Here is a 6,000-nt window from a genome sequence, read left to right on the forward strand (position 1 = left end):
TACCTATTTTACTAAAATATGGAATGATGGTCTACTCCCTTTTCATAGACCCTCTAAAGTTGAGATACTTGGGTGAATGTTCTCCCTTAAGGAAGGTGGAAGGAGGAGAAGAGTGCAAACAAGGTTATTCATAAGTCTAAAATAGGCACAATATGTGCCTACAAAATGATGAGAATAGTGGTGGACGCTTGGCAAGCTGAAAGGAGTATGCAGAGTGTTTGATGGCAAGGGCTAAGCCATAAGTACCTCTAAAGGAGAAGGATACTACTAGTGCCCCCATAGTGAATTCAAAGAAGATACCAATTCTAGTGTTGAGTAAAAGAATCATTAGTGATAAGGAGTCTACCAAGAAGAAAGCTAAGGAAGTAAGCAGGCCATATCAATTAGATGTTATGCTTGACAAAGGAAAGCATGTTATCTTCAAGATTGAAGAAGAAGTGGAGGAGAAATTATTCTTCTCATCAATTCCCTCACACTACCAGAAAAGGTGGCATTCCTAGAGGCTTAGTTCAACTTAGACCATCCTTTAAGGAGAAGTTATGACCATGAGAAAGTGGTCTTCTTGATGTCATTAAAGACTACATTAAAGATATTTCCAGAGATAAATTTAGCTTTGTTTTGATGAATTTCATGGGAAATTCCTAGAAAGCTACTTTTATATTAACTCACAGTTAATGATGAACAACTATGTAGGTGAAGTCCTTGAAGAATGCTTACTCTTCAAACCCAAGCTATCTGAAGGAGGAGAGGTTGGTATGGCTTGCCATAAAATATAAGTTTGATGCACTTTGGGTTAGGTTCATCGACAAGTACGAAAACATCAAGGCATAATTATATAAGGAGTTAGCCTTGAAGGAAACTATAAAATAGATGAAATAGCTCTTAGAATAGGTGATTAAGGGCAAGTATGACTCTTTCTTCATATCTACTAAGTACAACAAAATTTTAGCCTTATGTATAAGGAGTAAATCAAGTAGTATTGAGGAAGCTCATCTCCATGGGTGAGCTTGATTCAAAGTTTGAATATTTGACACTCTTTTTTTATGAATCCTTAGATGATGAAGGAAGAGGTGGTGCTAGTGCAATAGGTTATTAATTCAACTCATGCTTTTTGTAAAAGTATTTTTTGTTTTAGAAAGTAAGGAAAACCTTATATTTAGGTTTTTATGATGGAATGAAAATAAAAGTATTTCTTACTTCCTCTTACCATTATTTATGTGTGTGGTTTCTCTAACTATTGTAGATTCGTATAAGTTTTGAACTCATCTTTCTTATGTAATAAGTAGTCATAACTTGTTGTATTGACACTCACGAAAGATTAAAATTCATCTATGTTTTTACCTGGTTTTGATCAAATAACTACTTAAAGACATAGCTTTTAGGAAGTGTGTTAGTACTTTCCATAAGTATAAACTATATATGAAATAAAAATAAAGGATATTTAAATAACTATAGACTTCAGTTCTTGATTTAAGAGCCATATAATAGTAACTCGAAATATGAGGACTTGACATATGTCAAGCATGAGTAATTAAAAAAAATTCTTTGTAGGTTGGTCAAACTATTTTAATTCTTAAACTCCATAATCCAAAGTGAGTGACTTGGTTTCAATGAACACAAAAATAAATGAATAGTTTTGTGAAGTAAGACATAGTAACTTTATCTAATGAGAAGCTAATATAATTGGGACTCATCATTAAGTGCATTTTATTTGTAACATGCTCTTGACATAATATATCCTTAGGTGGGCCTCGCTTTGTGCTAGACTTTTTAGTCTTTAAGTGGGAAAACACCTAAACTCATCAACTACAGGAGACTCATACTCTACTTGTTATAGACCATATTGAAAAGGGGGGAGTAAACCTATATAGCTGTTCACAACTGCTATAATCATCTTCAATTTTAGTGGGCCTTATCTTACGATGTACTTTTTAATCTTTATGAGGGTAGCCACTAAGAATTTATGGTTATAAGTGACTCGTGCAAAACCCATTGTGGAACTTATCACAAAAGAGTGAGTTAGCCTATTTAGCTAGGACAATATGTTTGAGAACTCATTATAACTACACATGAAGGATGTGCATGAATGGTCTTTCATGCAAGCAGTGAGGTAAGTTAACATAAAATACTAATCAATGAGTATGAAAGACTTGTTTGATAATCTTATCTCTCCTTATTCAATTTTTTTCTCTCTCTTATCTTTTTTTTCTTTTAAGAAGTGTGCATGTCAAGTCTTTCCTAGAATTTATGTACAACTCACTAGGGTGGCTCAATAAAGAATTGAAGGGAGAGTTCTTTAAGCAAATGCATTTCTTCTCCCTGGTGCTTTTTCTTTCCTATAAGCCTTTATTTTTTTTAGTCCTTAGCTCTCATATAAGGAGTAGTTTGATCACTTCTAAACTTAAACTAGATAGGAACTTAACTAGCTCTTATCTTAGTCAGCCAACCTATAATATCCTAGGATTAAAAAGGCTAGTGGGCTTAATTTTAATTTCCTTATACTCAACAAGTGCAACAAGCTAACTAACTTGCATGGAGAGTGAGAACATTCTTCTTTATTTTAAATATCCCAAAGCACCTATACGAGTTCCCAAAAATATTGGTTTTGGATTAACCCTTGATGAGGAAGTTTATTACCTAGTCTAAGGGAGACATGTGTTCCCATAACATATATATTTTAAAAATGAAAGACGAGTACCTCAAGAATTATTTTTGTTTGTGGACTGGTCGTAGTTATAATAAAGCATATTTTTTTCATTGAGGGAATCTTTTGAGAATTATTCTACGTATTTCCTTAATGTTGATAAGAAGTATCCTTGAATCAAAATTTTATTGACGAGTTCTCTTTCTCTTGACTAGCAACTACACTACCCAAAGTGGTTGTGGACCTCCAAAAGGACATCGCTATGGTTGCAGAGTGCGGGAGCTATATGACTGCACTACCCTGAGGGTTAGAGATGATCACAGACCTTCGTGCTCCTCACAAACAGGCAAATGGAAGGGCAGATTAGATCACACATACGAGTAACCATTGAGGATAGTGGCTCTCGCCAGCTCACCTTAATAGGTAGTAATATATACGACCTGATCAAAATAGCGGGTTTTCCCACCCGAACATCAGCTCAAAGTGCGGTTTATTTGATGGTGGAATTCAGTTTCTCATGGGCGTAAGCCCCCATGGTTAATTGTGTTAAGATAGTTGCTATTTGCATGTTTTACACTTTTGCAACTTGTATAGTTTTGATGATTCCAAACATTATTGTTCAAATGTGTAGTTATCTCCTAACAATTTTAGAAGATTTGTATTTTCTCTTGTGTGTACTAACATTTCTAATGCAATTAAAATTTTAATTAAATTTATTTTTAATATGATGCATGCTAGTTGAGAAGATCCAAATCATATATGCTTTAGATTTTAAAAATAGGATTATATAAAAATTAATTTTTAGAAGGAAACTAGACTTCCCTAGGTCCGGCACCTCATTCTCATAGGCCAGATTATCCAGACTCTACCCGCAGGCAAGGAAGTGTCTCATAGCAAGGGGGGAAGAAATACAATAATATGCATGTGACCCCGAATGATTCTAGTAGTTCCCTAGCTTGTTAGGTTTTTAAATTATTTAAACCTTAGATATTAAGTTTTAGTTATGAGTAGAAAAAATTTTTGTCCTTAGAGAGCCTAACAAAATCTAGGCTAAAACAAAAGCGACAAGCAAATTTCCAATAAATTAAGAAAAACAAGCAAACCTATAGGCAATTATTTATAAATAAATACATCAAAATAATCAACAAATTAATAAATATTCATAAGCAAACTACCCTTAATTACAAACCAGGGTCTACAAAAAATAAAGTGCCCGGGCACCCCTGCCAACAACCCGGAAATTTTAAGCCTATGAATGACGCAAATGACTTTGAGTAGGATATTGGGTCTTCAGATCTTCAGTCTACTCTTCTTGGATTTTTTTTATTGGACTCCTTGGATCTCTTATCCTCGGTCTCCTTGGATTCGTCGTGGCTTGAATATCCAAACAAAGACAATTATCCCCTTTAAGGGGTATTGTCTTTTCTTTTTTAATATCTGAAAGCCATCTGAACTCGATCTTCTAAATAGAAGAAGACTCTCCCAACTCAAAGGGCATTTTCACAACCCAAACCAATATTACAAAAGATTACATTAATGGAAAGTAATAAATTCTAGACTCTCCTACAAGGTTATCCTAATAAAAATTCCCAAGTAGTTTATATGGAAATAAAAAAAACTCGTTACAATCATAATTAGCCATGATCTTAATTATTTTGGGGGCTAAGCAGTCTCTGGAGAATCTGTAACAGTTATTATTTATAATTTTTAGCCCTCATTTATTTAGGGGGGTTGAGCAATTTCTGAAGCGTCTACACAAGATATTATTAGTATTTAAATCATGATAAATAAATACATCAAAATAATCAACAAATTAATAAATATTCATAAGCAAACTACCCTTAATTACAAACCAGGGTCTACAAAAAACAATATTAGTATCAAAATATCGATCATAACCTATGGGTAAATCTAACACACAATCAGATCAATTCTCAGAGTATCGTAAAATTAAGTAAACATAGTATTAATTTCGCTTACAACATGTAGTAAAATATCGGAAAGCCTAGCACACAATATAGAAGTAAGCATAGACCTAGCTTAAGTTTAGAAGTGGTATCCTAGTAAATAATTCAATGTTTTTGTAGAGGCCTGTGTGGCTAGGATAGATCCTGAGCTAGGTAGTTAATTCAAGTTACCTAAAGTTCAGGTTTGTTGAAGGTCTAGAAAGGAAACTTTATTTAAAGTTTAAATATTAGTAAATTAAGATCCATTCTAGTTAATTTAGTTTGTTGATTCATTTTAATGCTGACAGAAATGATAATTAAAGTTTAAGTTATATTAGATAATTTTGAAAAGTCCCGGGTCCTCCTAGGTGTTAGGTTGAGGGGATCCAAAAGTCACTATAGGAAATAGGCTAAGTATAGGTCTCCTAATATTTTGGGAAAATATTAGATCTTAATAGGATTAGTTAGCTAGGTAGTACACTGAAATTTGAGTTCTCTAGGCACAGTTATGAATTTTCTAAGTTTCGGGCCCTAAATGAACTACGATTGACCAAAAAGTTGACTTTCTAATATAGGTCAGTTTCTGGAAACCTAATATTTTTAATAAATATTAGACTCTAATAGAACTCTAATGCAAGTGAGTTTTCCTAATTTTGAATTTTCTACAATTAATTATGAATTTTCTAAATCCAGGGCATTTATGGAATTTTCTAAATTATTCATTAAAGGGCTGATTTTATCGTTTTGATCCAAATCAGCTTCAAATAGATTGGAATCACCTCTAAAGGTCAGGAATGACCTAAGAAAGTGATCCCAAGTGTTTGGAGAAAATTTTGGATTCTTAATAATTTTTAATAATTTATTAGGGGCAAAAAGATAATTTCCACCTAAGGTTAAATTGTGGGTCGACCTACAGTCAAAATATGGAGCCCTATTTATTTAAGGTAAAGGGTCAGATTATGAACAAATCAAGCTATTGTGGGTAATTTTTTGACCTAAAATGTATTTATTGTAATTTTTAGAAGGTCTCGGGGCCTTATTTAGCAGGTTAATTAGGGTTGGTTAATTAAGTGGTCTAATAGCTCCTAAAAACTCCTAGAAAATTCTGGGAGATTTATGATGTTGCTAAGTTTAATCGTTGAGGTTTTCATGTCAATCAATGATTTAACCTAGCTCCTAGAAAATTTCTAAGTTCGCTAGACAATCCTTAATTGTTGTCCTTAGGGTGCCACTACATTATATGGGTTTAAATTGAAGTTCACACTAACCCTCAAGGTAATAAGGCATAGGAAAATTTAAAGTGATTAAAAGTAATTTTAAAATAATTTTTAAATAATTAATATGATGTTGGGAGATCCACTATATATGACGGCTGAGATGTTATCGGATGAAGCCTCAGTTCAACCCCGA

Source organism: Dendrobium catenatum, unplaced genomic scaffold (genome assembly GCF_001605985.2).
Source record: "Dendrobium catenatum unplaced genomic scaffold, ASM160598v2 fragScaff_scaffold_185, whole genome shotgun sequence".
Lineage (NCBI taxonomy): Eukaryota > Viridiplantae > Streptophyta > Magnoliopsida > Asparagales > Orchidaceae > Dendrobium > Dendrobium catenatum.